Below are 13473 nucleotides of genomic sequence, written 5' to 3' on the forward strand. Positions count from 1 at the left end.
TAGGGAAAACGTGGCACTTTCTGAGAATACAACAGTTCTCAAACTTTTTGGTCTCAGGATCCTTTGTACCTTTAAAAATCACTGAACTCCGTGGAGCACTGGGTGTTATGCACAAACAATGAATCATGGAACACTACATCAAAAACTAATGATGTAATGTATGGTGATTAACATAACAATAAAAAAATTAAAAATAAATAAAAATAAAAATCACTGAACTCCTCAAAGAGCTTTTGTTTATGTAGGTTACCTCTATTTGTAGTTACCAAAATAGAAATTAAAACAGCAACTTAAAAATATTTGTTAATTCTTTTAAAAATAATAAACACCATTGCATATTAACACTCTATTTAAAAATAACTAAATTTTCCAAAACAAAAGAAAAATTTGGTGATAAGAGTGGCATTGTTTTAGATTTTTGCAAATCTCTTTACTATTTGGGCTAAATAGAAGACAGCTGGATTCTCATATCTGCGTCTTCACTCAATCTGTTTTGACATCACACAATACATCATATAGCCTCTGGAAACTGAATTCATAAGAGAATGAAAATGAAAAAGACAAATAATGTCTTAGTATTATTATAAAACTATTGTGACTTAATGGATACCCTGAAATAGGTGCCCTAAATTACACTGGCTTACATATTTACCTATACATTATAGATTTCTTCAATTTTTTTTTAAAGAAATGTAAAACTTAATCTTCTGTAATTCCCAGGGCTCTTTAAAATAAATATTTACTGAGCAGTACTATTTGCTAGATATTTTCCCATGTTTTCATTTAAATCCTCAATGGTATTATATAAAGATTTTTTTGGTAAAAACTGTGCTATTTTATTTTAAACATTTTCGTTTACAAAAAAAAAAAATCAATGATTGCTACCTTTTTACACTCTCAGATTCCTTAATATGGACAGACCTTCCTGTTCAGATATCCCCTTACAGTTTCAGTCAAGGAGTGTATCATGACCACCAGGGCTCCCTCCATGTGGTTCAGTTTGTAAGCAACGTAGTATTCCTGGGCAGACATGGGAGCCATCTAATGCATGCTCCATTTCTGCTTTTGCTTCCTGCACTGAGTGACAAAGCACTATCTGAGCTGCGTGAGGCCGGCTAGGAAACATTTTCAGGAGACAGAGAGCACCAGGACCATGATGAGGCAGGAGAAGATGAGGGCCATGGTGCCTGTGACCACCCTGTGGATCTGCATGGTGTTATCAGCATGCTTGCTGCTGGGGAGAGCCACAGTAGCCAGCTCCTACGTGCCATCGAGCTGCCCTCCCTGCCGTCAACGAGTATGGTGGCTGGACTGGCTGGGAGCCCAGGTCACTGTGGTTGTGACAGCCCAGAGCAGATGGCCGCTGTGGACTCGGCCCCATCCTTGAAGAGGCGGAAGGTGCACACAGCATCTAGGATGTCTTTGCCCTGCACGTACTCCCGACTGGCACATTGCGATTTGTCACCATAGCACCCCTGGAAGCTGTGGAGCCATGAGGCCAGGCCACACACATTGTGTCCACAGTCCCATACGTTCCTGGCCAGGACGATGCTCATTAATGACTTCCAAGAGTAGAGGATCCAGGGCTCGATGTAGATGAGGCAGTTGGAGTCCAGCTGCAGAGACCGCAGGTGCAGCAGGGTCTCAAACACATGGGGCTCCATGTATTTGATCTTATTGCCCAACAGGCCCATGTTCTCCAGGTTCCAAACCCAGTCCAGTGAACTAGCCACAATGGCTACCTTGTCCCTCTTCCGGCAGAGGAAGTGTAGGGAGATGAGCCATGGGAGGTGGGCGAAGTTCACCTTGACCAAGTCGGTGTGTTCCAGGTGCAGCTCAGTGAGACTGAACAAGTCAGCAAAAGAGTTGCACGCCAGACTCCAGTTGATTGTATCTGATCTAAATATTCTTTATTATACACACATGAAACAACCTGAGGGATTATGTAACCTGTCCAGATCAGAGTGGTAGTCACGGGTAGAGCTGAGATTCAAATCCAGGTCTTCCGACACTGAGGCCAGAACTTTCTAAACTATGTTTAGTACTGACCACTCATAAATGGGAAACCAGGTGAAAAGGGAGGCAACTAATGAATGGCAGGGGAGTCTCGGTGGCAACCTGGGTTGTTTGCTGCTTATACATTTTGGCTAACCTGTCCAGAATTACCCTTGAAATATTTCAGTCCAGAAGGAGAGGACATCTAGTGAACTTAATTGGACTACCACGTAAATTCTAGGCTTGGAAATTACATCTGCCCATTTATCTTTATTGCTCTAGCAGTTCTAATCCATTTGCTTCAAAAATCATATCTGGGAGTACAAATCTCTCTAACCTTGTTTCTTGGTAAAACTGGCAAATATAAATTAACAAAAGCCAACGTTTGGGGGACACCTACCTCATGTCAGGCATAGTACAAAGCACTCCACGGTAGTGGCAATTTTATCAGTTTGGGGACTGCCCAGCTCAGAACTCTCTTTTGCTTTGGGGATTTCCAGTTTACCATGTCTTCACAGTGGGCAGAGCCCAAATCCCCCCATGAAAGCTAATAATATCATAAATTTGCTCTTCTAGGCTCCCTGCTGCAAGGCATGGCCATATGACCTAGAATCGCTTGCCTGACATTCTGGATCAGGAGCCAGTGATGTAAAGAATAAGGGACAGTACAGAATTATTTCAAGAAGCAGTAGAGCAATAGTCAGCTTTAAAAGCAGGAGTGACAACAGTGTCAATGACAGCCCCAGCACAGGTGAGGTAAGCTGTCGCATCTGACACTCAGCACTAATGCAGCCGTCACTCCCAGACTAGTTGTGGGTCACGCTTTTGGCTCTAATTTAGAATCGTATTAACTCTGAGTCCAGTTCTCCAGCCCTTCTAGCGAGCCTGAGATTTCCTATATCCACTCCAAATCCTTTTCTGCTTAAGCCAGTCAGACCCAGATTTTGAGGCTTTTAACTAAAAACACTCAGAAATGCACTCAGTCTTGCTTAATTTTCATAGCAACCATCTGAGATCAGTACTATCATTAACTCCATTTTAGAGATAAGGTCATGGGGCTCTCTTAGAGAGATTACCTTGCCTAATGTCCCAAAGCTCATTAAGTAGTCATTATCCATGAGGTAATAATAACCAAAACTAATGACATTCATAATCTAATGACCTCCGTGATTGTTCCCAGTGGCTTCCTAGCTTTAACACATTTTTAATGTTAATTTCTAGAATATGGGGACATGCAGGGATCTCTAGGATCCATTCACAAGCCTGTGCTCCTTCATTCTAGTCACAAAGAGGAGAACTCCTGACAGAAATGGGTAAAAGGAAAAGCCTGTCTTGGCATTTTCTTGTTTAATGATGGGGTGAAACAGTCTGGAGCTGCTCTGACCTTGGAAGCTCTTCCCACCCCAGAAAGGCCTTCCTTTTCTTTGGCATGCTTTTCCTGAGACCCTCCTATCACAACCATTATAATATGGCCCAGAACTGAACTGGTGCCAAAAAAAAAAAAAAGCAAGGAAGGAAAGGAAGAAACTGAAGAGTCTACTTGACCCTACTCTTGGAGCAGCAGGCCGTTCACCCTTTTTTCAGAAAAAAAAGACTATTTTTACGTTAGGTTTCTGTCATTATTACTAAAAAAAAAAAAAAGTAAAAAGGAAATGTTACCTTCTATCTTGCCATACCAAATCCTTATAAAAAAAAATTTTTTTTTAAAGAAAGAAAAAAAAAGGGGAGGGGAAGGAGGAAAAACAACACTGGGAGAGGAACAAATTACTTTTATCTTATTTAATTACATTGTGACTGGGCAGATCCATATATAAAATGAAATATCCCAAAATATTTATTAAGCATTTTCTAAATTAATACAGTTAAAATAACAAACAGAAGCCACCTCTGAAATATAAATGCAGAGTACAACTAATAACAAATTCACAAATACGGGTCTTATTCTTTTTGTCATATATTGTATATTCTCCTATTAGCTTACTCCTTATAAAACTGTATCACCAGAAACAATCTTGCAGGCTTATAACATGAAAGGATTTCTGCTTCTCCCATTTGTAACAACCAAAGAGTGAAGCTTCCAAATTCAGTCATCCAGCAATCCAATATTTTATGAACACCTAATACATGTCATATATAGTGCTATGCACTGGTATAAGGACTTGGTATAAAAGGGCACCGTATGGGGAAATAATCACTTCTACCAGTTAACATAGAGCTGTGAGGAATTCAAATCCAAGAAAGCAATTTTTTATTATAATTTCCCAGTAAAAAGTATGTCACTATCAAACAGGAACCCACCTGACAATACTGTGCATTAACAAACCTGACACAGATAAAAGAATAAGCAATAGCCAAACCTATTAAGACAGGACCAGCATGGGTGTAGTTTAGGATCTTAGAGGAAGACATTTCTAAGAGTAGCTTTTTCCAGAGGTTCTATAATAACGTCACCTTAAGACTTAATAGCCTGGCTTGGCAATAATGTATTAAAGAACAAAATATTAGCAGAAATTATGATAGTTGAAAATAACTCCCATAATATTTGAAGTTCATATTACAATAAGTAGTATGTTAATTTAAAGGGAAAGAAACCACTTTGTGACAAAACACTGTCACAAGAATACCAAGTACCACACCTTAATGAAGAGTTCATGAGCTTTCATTGTTTCTTATAGTCCTGGATAATCTTTCCTTTTTGCATCATTTGATGGTGTTTAGGAATCAACAATGATTATAAGAATGGTCTTTCTTTGCAACTGCTACCTCACTGCAAGTATCACAGCAACTATCACAGCATGAACTCGCATGAACTCACTTCTGTTAGCGCTGTGTGTGAAACAGAACATCTGAATTTGGATTCCTTTTTTTTTTCTTAATTGCAAAGAAGACTTCCTGCATTTACACAGAAAAAAGCAACTAACACTCGTAGAGTACTGGCTAAAACCCACAATTTATTTTCACAGGCATTACCTTATTTGATCTTCACAACAATCTCATGAGATTGCAATTGTAACATTTAAAAATGAGGAAAACCAGCAATCAGAAAAGATAAATTGCTCAGATCACACTATGGAAAACCAGGAATGGGGACTCAAATCCTCAGTAAATCCTGACTTCTTCATATATCATACAACTTTCCAATCCACATTTGAGATTTTAGTGCCTTAATCTCCTATCCTCTACCTGACCTGCCTCACACTGGTTAGATATACGATATTCTCAATCAACAAATAAAAATTAGTTGCTATTTTAACTTTCTTTTTCTAAATATCACCCTTTTTCATCCAGAAGCTGGGAGTAAAATTTTCCTTATATGGTTATCAAACCACTCAATTCCACCAGTTTTAACTATGTATATTTTAGAAAACAGGGCTAAGAACTTTTAGACTATAAATCCCAATTCTCAATTTAAATTTTATTTATTTTGCAAATTGGTAACAATTTCCATATGGTTCAAAACACAAGGTTCATCTGAATTGAAGAGTTGAGTCTACCTACAACGCCTTTCCCCATCCCAGTTTCCCCATTCCCTTCCTGTAAACCAACATTATCAGTTTCCTGTGAACCTTGAATATGTATGCCATATACATATAAGCCATAAACACATATTTATATATGCCTCTGTTACAAGACAATCCTCCCTGGATTTCTCAGTGTTCCTACACAGTCCAAGTCTCCTACAGATGAAACCTAGCATGACATAACATTGGAGATTGTCTCCTCTGCACCTTCTAAGCTTGCCTCCTTTCTCCGAAGCCACAAGCTCCCATTCAAGGAGCAATAAAACCTTTCCTATCCTCCCTGGAGCCAAAGGTTAAATTTAGGAGCAGAGATCTTCTCCTGCCCCAGAGAGGATGTGTTTACTTTCAGAGAAAAAAAATAAGCTGAGCAACCACTCTACCTCTAGAAAGAAAGATTAGATGTGTCAGCTCTTATAGAAGCTCAGAGATTCATGGACCCCTGAGTGGCTCAGTTGGTTAAATGTCTGCCTTCGGCTCAGGTCATGATTCCAGGATCCTGGGATCAAGCCCCACATCAGGGCTCCCTGCTCAGAGGAGAGCCTGCTTCTACTTCTCCCTCTGCTGCTCCCCCTGCTTATGCTCTCTCGAGCTCTCTCAAAAACATAAATAAAATCTAATAAAAAAAAGAAGCTCAGAGAGTCATAATTTCTGAGTTCTCCTTCTCCAAACCTTGCTATAAGTCCAGGTGTAAGCATATGGCTCTCACCTTGTTGCTCTATGGAGAACTGGGTAAGGAGGACCTAGTACTATCATGCTACTGTCACTGCTCTGTGGTCTGTCTTCTGATTCACAGCCCTAGTGTTTCTGCAATTATATATACAAGTAGGGTAACATCGGAGACCCTTCAGAGATCTAGACTTAATACCTGCCATCTTACATACATGGTGCTGTGCTATACTCTAAAACACTTGGTTTATTTCACTTAATATATCCTGAAATATCAATGCAAGGAAAAAAAATTTTTTTGAGAGTGAGCAAACACCCATGCACACACATGTGTGCCCGCACACACATGTGCACAAGTAGGGGTGGGGGAGAGGGAGAGAGAGAATCTTAAGGAGGCTCCACACCCAGCACAGAGCCCAGCAGGGACTCGACCCTGAGATCATGACCTGGAGCCAAAATCAATAGTCAGAGGCTTAACTGACTGAGCCACCCAGGCACCCCAATGTAGGAAAATTTTTTTTTCCCTTTTTCATAAAATATATGGTTTTATTTTTTTATTGTTATGTTAATCACCATATATTACATCATTAGTTTTTGGTGCAGTGTTCCATGATTCATTGTTTGTTCATAACACCCAGTGCTCCATGCAGAACGTGCCCTCCTCAATACCCATCACCAGGCTAACCCATCCCCCTACCCCCCTCCCCTCTAGAACCCTCAGGAGAGGAAGAAAAGGGGAGTATTTCAGAGGGGGAGACGAACCATGAGAGATGATGGACTCTGAAAAACAAACTGAGGAAAATTTTAATAGACCAATATGTCAGTATATTTTTAATCAATGATATTTTAGGAGTATTTTAAATATCTTACCAAAAAACACTACTTAACTGGCCATAATGGTCCAAAAAAGATAAAGCTTACCCTAACTTTATATGTATTATTCTATTCTTAGATTTTTACTAACAATCTTTTTCTTAAACACAATTTTCCTATATTCAGAGAATAAAAGTTAGCTAAAACCTTGATCTTTTCTGTTGCCAGAGAAGCAAAGTTCAAATATAATTGCAGATCACTGATCTCAATGAAAACATTCTACATAAAGAACAAATTCAAATGCTTTGAAGAAAAAAATAACAGCATGGGTGTACACATTTTTAAAAAGCAAGCCAAATAAAGCAATATAAATATTCTCAAATGCAAGTTTTGAGTATATACACAAGTATTTTGAGAAATATAAAAACAATATAATCTACAAATATTTTTTCTTCTTGATTATAAGGCTAAGAAGTGGATTTGAGCCACAAATGACTGACAAATTAATTGAAATTAACATATTTGAATAAATGCCAGGAAGTTTTGGCTCATCAGTTTATTGCCTAATAAAATGCTTAACTTAAATTTAGAAGAATTATTTATATATAACTATATACCTCCTATATACTTACCCTACATATATATAGATAGATAGATAGATACACACACACACACACACACACACAGAGATATAGCTCATATATATATTTAGTATCAGATAATGGTGTCTTAGAAAAAAAGACAAAGCTCTTATGTATATATTAATACCAAATAACAGTGTCTTAGGAAAAAAACTTCAGGATATAAACAAAAATAAATAACTGTTTAGCTCTAGGAAATGGGATTATGAAGAATTTTAGGTGGCCTTTTCATGGCTTTCTATATTTTTCATGCATTCTACAATAAAGGTATTATTACTGTAATCTAACTAGTTTGTTTTTCCAGTCTTCTTTAAAATAAAAAAAATTCAGTAAGGTCAAAGGACATAAACCTAATACATATAATTATAATTATACATTATACTTCTATCTTTCCCATACACATATATTATACATACATATACACACATAAAATATTAATATGTCTATGCTAGAAGACAATGAAAGAAAAGAACCCATTTACAATAGAAACTAAAGAGATAAAATACCTAGCAATATATTTAAGTGTCCAGTCATAAATGATGAAAGCGTTAAAACTCTACTGGAGGTCACAAAAGAAAAGCTGAACAAATGAAAGACATCAGGTCTGGGATGGAAAGATTCATTATAAAGATGTCAATTGTCAGGGCACCTGGGTGGCTCAGTCGTTAAGCGTCTGCCTTCAGCTCAGGTCATGATCCCAGGGTCCTGGGATCGAGCCCTGCATCGGGCTCCCTGCTCCATGGGAAGCCTGCTTCTCCCTCTCCCAAGCCCCCTGCTTGTGTTCCTGCTCTCACTGTGTCTCTCTCTGTCAAATAAATAAATAAAATCTTAAAAAAAAAAAAGATTTAAAAAAAAAGATGTCAATTGTCCCTAAAATAATTTATAAATTTAATGCCAGTAGGATTTAGTCAGGAAAGGGGAGAAAGTGGACAAGATAATTTTAAATGTCATAAGTAAACAAAACAAACAAACAATTCTGAGAACAGAAATATGAAGGGGCTGGACCTTCATATTATAAAGCCTCAATAATTAAAGCAATGGTACTAGTATGTATGTATATATATATACACATGAGAGTTTAGTATAAAAGGTAATGTCTTGAATAGTAAAGAGATTAACTAATCTCGGTTGTACTGAGACAACTGTGTAGCTACCTGGCTTGTATAGAGCTAAATCCATCCCTATACTAGTTAAATTCCAAACATCAAAGATTTATGTTTAAAACTGAAACCACACAAATAGAGTCTCATCTTTGACAAAGGAGAAAAAGCAATTGAATGAAGAAAGGATAGCTAAAACAACTGGACATCCACATGCAAATAAATGAAGTTAGACACCGGCTTTACACTTTCACAGGAATAACTAAATTGAATGATAGATCTAAATGTAAAGCATACAAACTTCTATAAAACTTATAGAAGATAACATAGAAGAAAATCTTGGTGACCTCGGATTTGGCAATGAATTTTTGGATACAACACTGAAAGTACAATCCATAAAGAAAAAATTGTTAAGCTGGACTTCATTATTATTATTAAAAACTCCTGCTTTGTCAAAGATACTGTTAAGAGAATGAAAAAAAGCCAAGCCTGGGAGAGAATATCTGCAACATGTCTAATAAAGAATTTGTATTCAAAATATACAAAAGAACTCTTAAATGGTGTTGGGAAAACTGGATAGCTACATGCAAAAGAATAAAACTGGACCACTATACTACACCATGTACCAAAATAAAATGGATTAAAGACTTGAATGTAAGACCTGGAATCATAAAATTCCTGGAAGAAAACATAGGCAGTAAACTCTTTCATATCTGTCTTAGCCATATTTTTTTGGACCAGGCAAAAAGCAAAACAAGCTAAAACAAACAAATGGGAGTATATCAAACTAAAAAGCTTTTACACAGCAAAGAAAATCATAAGGAAAAGACCACCTCTTGAATGGAAGAAGATACTAGCAAATCGTACACCCAATAAGGAGTTAATATCCAAAATATATAAAGGACTTATACAACCTAGTATCAAAAAACCCCCAAATAACCCAATTAAAAAAATGGGCAGAGGACTTGAACAGACATTTTTCCAAAGAAGACATACAGATGGCCAACAGGTGCATGAAAAGATGCTCAACATCATTAATCATCAGGGAAATGCAAATCAAAACCACAATATTACCTCACACCTGTCAGATTGGCTATTATCAAAAAGATTTTTTAAAAAAACTGCTCTTGAGGATATAGAGAAAAAGGAACCCTCGTGCACTGTCGGTGGGAATGTAAACTGGTGCAGCCGCTGTGGAAAACAGTATGGAGGTTCCTCAAAAAATTACAAATAGAGCTACCATGTGATCCCGCAATCCCACTTGTGGGTATTTATCTGAAGGAAACAAAAACACCAATCTGTAAAAATATATGCACTCCTATATTCATTGCAGCATTATTTACAATAGCCAAAATATAGAAGCAATCTAAGTATCTATGGATGAATGGATTTTTAAAAAAATGTGATACACACACACACACACACGATGTAGTATTAGTCATAAAACAGAATGAAATCTTTTTTTTTAAGATTTTTTATTTATTTATTTTAACAGAGAGAGAGAGACAGCGAGAGAGGGAACACAAGCAGGGGGAGTGGGAGAGGGAGAAGCAGGCTTCCCACCAAGCAGGGAGCCCGATGGAGGGCTCGATCCCAGGACCCTGCGATCATGACCTGAGCTGAAGGCAGACACTTAACCAACTAAGCCAACCAGGCACCCAAAACAGAATGAAATCTTACCATTTGAGATAACATGTGGACCTAGAGTGTATTCTGCTAAGTGAAGGAAGTCAAACAGAGAAAGACAAATACTATATGATTTCACTTACATGTGGAATCTAAAAAACAAAAGAACAAAACAGACTCAAGGTGGGAGGGGTTGAGGGCAAAATAGGTGAAGGGGATTAAAAGGTACAAACTCTCAGTTATAAAATAAAGTCATGGGCTGCATGGAGCACTGGGCGTTATATGAAAACAGTGAATCGTGGATCACTACATCAAAAACTAATGATGTATTGTATGGTGACTAACATAATAAAATAAAATTTAAAAAAATAAAGTCATGGAAAGAGAAATCCATTGGTTTGATGAGAATCTGCAAGACCATGACGTTCTTGATCTGTGCAGGGTATTAATGTGTAAGAGCTGCCTATTCCAGGATTTCTCTAGAGGCTGGCAAGAGTCCTGAACCAGTTGTCACTTCTACCTTGCTGGTCTGACAGGCTTGGGAACGTCCGAGCCTTAGCACCCACTTTCCTTTCTTACCCAATGTTTTCCTGCCAGAACACTGTGGACTGTTAATTGCCGTGAGCTGGAAAACAGTTTGCATTTACAACTATAAATTTATTCACCCTTTTAACTTATGTAAGGCTTTTGTACCCGATTCTCAATTCTTTAAGATATGACAGTAAATTTTGGTTTTCTACCGTCATGAGAAAACATTAGGCCCCAGCAAAGCATCATTGTGTGAGGAAAATAAAGTGCTGCAGCAAAGAAAATAAAAAATAAAAAAATAAAGTCATGGAGATGTGATGTACAACATGGTGACAGTAGTCAATGGTATTATAATAACTTTACATGGTGACAGATGGCAATTGCTGGAATAATTTTGCAACGTATAAAAACATCAAATCACCATTATGTACACCAAACACTAATAGGCTATTGTGTGTCAATTATACTTCAGTAAAAAAAAAAATAAAATTAAAAAATAAAGATTCTTGGTTGTCAAAAACACAAAACTTCACCAATTACAAAACAACCTAATTAAAATATGAGCAAAAGATGGAGCACCTGAGTGACTCAGTCAGTTAAGCATCCAACTCTTGATTTTGCTCAGGTCATGATCTCAGGGTTGTGTGACTGAGCCCCGTATAGGGCTCCACACTCAGCAGGGAGTCTGCTTGAGATTCTCTCTCTCTCTCTCTCTCCCCCTGCCCCTCCACCCCTCTAAAATAAATATATTTTTTTTAATTTTTGATGTAATGTTCAATGATTCATTAGTTATGTATAACACCCAGTGCTCATCACCACAGGTGCCCTCCTTAATACCCATCACCTGGTTACCCCATCCCCCCACTGTAACCCCCAGTTTGTTTCCCAGAGTCCAGAGTCTCTAATGGTTTGTCTCTCTCTCTGATTTCTTCCCATTCAGTTTTCCTTCCTTCCCCTATGGTCCTCTGCAATATAGAGCAGAGGACCATAAATAAATCTTTAAAAAAATAAAAATATATATAGACAAAAGATCTGAATAGATATTCCACCAAAGAAAATACACAGATGGAAAATAAGGATATTAAAAGATGCACATCATATGTAATTAGGAAATTGCAAATTAAAACAATGAGATATCACAACTGGAATGGTTAAAATTAAAAAAAAAAAATTGACAATACCAAATGCTGACAAGGATGTGGAGCAAGAGGAACTCACTCACTCATTGTAGGTGTGCATGAAAAAGAGTAACAGCCACACTGCAAGATGGCTTGGCAGTTTCTTACAAAGCTGAACATAATCCTCCCATATGATCCAGAAATCACACCCCAAAGTATTTACCCAAATGAGTTAAAAACTACATCCATACAAAAAAAACCTACACAGGAACATTTATAGAAGCTTTATTCATAACTGCCAAAACTTGGAATCAACCAAGATGTCTTCAATAGGTGAAAGTATAAACAAACACTGGTATAACCATACAATGGGATACTATTCAGTGACCAAAAGAAATGAGCCATCCAGAAGAAATAAACAGACATTACCCCAAAGAAGACATCCACATGTCCAACAGACACATGAAAAGATGCTCAACATCACTCATCATCAGGGAAATGCAAATTAAAACTACAGTGAGATATCTGTTGGCTATCTCACACCTGTTAGAATGGCTAAAATAAAAAACACAAGAAACAGGGGTGCCTGGGTGCCTCAATTAGTTGTGTCCAGACTCCTGATTTTGGCTCAGGCCAAGATCTCAGGGTCATGAGATCAAACCTGGTGTTGGGCTCCGCACTGGGCATGGAGTCTGCTTAAGATTCTCTCTCTCTGCCCCTCCCCCACTCTCTCTTTTTCTCTCTCTCTCTCTCTCTCTCTCTCTCTCTCAAAATAAATAAATAAATAAACACAAGAAACAAGTGCTGGCGAGTATGTGGAGGAAAAGGAACCTCATGTACTGCTGGTAGGAATGCAAACTGGTACAACCACTCTGAAAAACAGTATGGAGGTTCCTTAAAAAGTTAAAAATAGAACTACCCTACGATCCAGCAACTGCTCTACTAGGTACTTACCCAAAGGATATAAAAACACTAGTTCAAAGGGATACATGCACCCCGATGTTTATTGCAGCATTAATTACAATAGCCAAATTATGGAAGCAACCTAAGTGTCCATCAATGGATACATGAATGGATAACGATGTGGTGTATATATATACAATGGAATATTATTCAGCCATGAAAAAGAATGAAATCTTGCCATTTGCAACAACTTCGATAGAGCTAGAGAGTATAATGCTAAGTGAAATAAGTCAGTCAGAGAAAGACAAATACCATATGATTTCACTCTTATGTAGAATTTAAGAAACAAACGAACAAAAAAAGAGCAAAGGAAAAAAAAAAAGAAACAAACAAACCAAGAAACAGACTCTTAACTATAGAGAACTGATGGTTACCAGAGAGGAAGTGGATGGGGGGTATGGGTGAAATAGGTGATGGGGATTAAGGAGCACACTTGACATGATAAGTACTGGATGATGTATGGAATTGCTGAATCACTATTTTGTACACCTGAAACTAATAT

At 37.6% G+C, this 13473-nt stretch overlaps 1 protein-coding gene and 1 pseudogene across 4 annotated transcripts in view; both read right to left on the reverse strand.

Annotated features, from left to right (window-relative positions):
- The window catches only part of TXNDC16 (thioredoxin domain containing 16), a 117553-nt gene that overhangs the window by 74165 nt on the left and 29915 nt on the right, over positions 1-13473 (reverse strand). The window lies entirely within an intron of this gene.
- LOC112822665 (leucine-rich repeat transmembrane neuronal protein 1-like) lies at positions 907-2400 on the reverse strand (annotated as a pseudogene).

The sequence above is a fragment of the Callorhinus ursinus genome, unplaced genomic scaffold (genome assembly GCF_003265705.2).
Source record: "Callorhinus ursinus isolate GAN/ISIS: 27379988/994484 unplaced genomic scaffold, GSC_fseal_2.0 scaffold8, whole genome shotgun sequence".
NCBI classification, from domain to species: domain Eukaryota; kingdom Metazoa; phylum Chordata; class Mammalia; order Carnivora; family Otariidae; genus Callorhinus; species Callorhinus ursinus.